We start from the raw sequence: 1459 nt of genomic DNA, 5'->3' as shown, positions 1-1459 counted from the left end.
ATATATATATATATATATATATGAGTATATATATATGTGTGTGTGTGTGTGTATGTGTATACACACACGAAACGCGCGCGCACACACACACACATATATATGCTTATATGTATATAGGACTCTATGCACGCTTATGTCTGGCTATATAAAATCACATAAATTTAATTACATGCTCTCTTAAAAAGCAATTACACTCATTATATACGCTCGTGAACAATAAGTACCATTCTATACGTATTAAGGCAATCATACACACCTATGCATGCATGCGTGCATTCATACATACATACATACATACATACATACATACATACATACACACACATTTATACGCAAAGCTGAATCCTCATCTACATATTCACAAATCTCGGCAACTCTTTTGAAATTCAACAGAAGACTTGTGATTTAGTGACACGCTAAGGACTGGCTTACAATTTTGTAGTGGTGTTTAAAGAAATCTCATGGAAAATTATACATACTTAATGATTGTACTGATATACGAATAGTTCTGCGCTTGTTCCTAGCCAACGTGGTTCTTTGTTTACTCAAAGTGCAGACGAACTTTTAAAATCTTAAGTTCCATCTTTTTGCTGCCGCTAGTTTCCTGGTGTTGCATGTTCCCATGTCATTAAAAACAAATGATGACTGTATGGGTCGGCAAGAGAGTCTCTGAACCGTCGTTCCAACTATAGCTGTTATTTTGTTTTTGTTTTTTTTGTTTTTTATCCAAATCACAGCCTACCATAATAAACAATAGAAAAAAAAAGGAGAAAAACATCGGTTGATGTAGCTCTATATAGTCATAACAAGATCGGATAGTCACGCGTGGAACGCATTAGATCAGTGGACTGCGTGAAGAATATTTCAACTAGGACTAAATGACAACAACGGGGAGTAAAGGAAAAACTTCGTGTGAATAGCTGCTTACAATCACAAACACTATCAACCAGGCATACATGTGTGTATGTGTGTATGTGTGTATGTGTGTTTGTGTGGGCGAGTGATTATAACAGAGGGTGTGTATGTGTGCTGATTTTTATGAGTAAAGGTGTGTGGGCGATTGTGTGTGAGCGTGTAGGTGTGAGTGGGTGGCTGTATGTGGTGTATTGTGTATTATATACGTAGGCCATATTGATTACCTACATAAATATTGATTTTCTCCATTCAAGAAATTTCAAGTTATACATACAGACTGAATTGCGTTACACACACAGAAACACAGACATTCCCACATGCCCAAGACTCGTATAAGTTATAAGAACACAATACAGGCTAATGCATTTCATGTAAATACGGATAGAAATTTAAATAATTATACACATGGAAACAACCAAATACAGGTTCATAGTCACACACGCACGCACACATATTCTGTATGTCCGTCTCTCTCTATGTTTGTTCGTGCGTGTGTAACTATTCATATCTACATACATGTATATATATATATATATATATATAT

The 1459-nt window shown here is 35.6% G+C and overlaps 1 protein-coding gene across 5 annotated transcripts in view; it reads right to left on the bottom strand.

Annotated features, from left to right (window-relative positions):
* The window catches only part of LOC106876592 (neuropeptide F receptor), a 383847-nt gene that overhangs the window by 377930 nt on the left and 4458 nt on the right, over positions 1-1459 (bottom strand). Inside the window, exon 1 of one of the 5 annotated variants that reach the window (XM_052975486.1) lies at positions 480-1163. The exons of the other annotated variants lie outside the window; for them this stretch is intronic. The gene's annotated coding sequence lies outside the window, so the exon portion shown is untranslated. Of the gene's footprint in view, positions 1-479; positions 1164-1459 lie in introns of those variants that run through there. 5 annotated transcript variants of the gene reach the window in all.

The sequence above is a fragment of the Octopus bimaculoides genome, chromosome 2 (assembly GCF_001194135.2).
Source record: "Octopus bimaculoides isolate UCB-OBI-ISO-001 chromosome 2, ASM119413v2, whole genome shotgun sequence".
Classification (NCBI taxonomy): Eukaryota; Metazoa; Mollusca; class Cephalopoda; order Octopoda; family Octopodidae; genus Octopus; species Octopus bimaculoides.
This window is presented reverse-complemented; position numbering and strand designations above follow the sequence as displayed.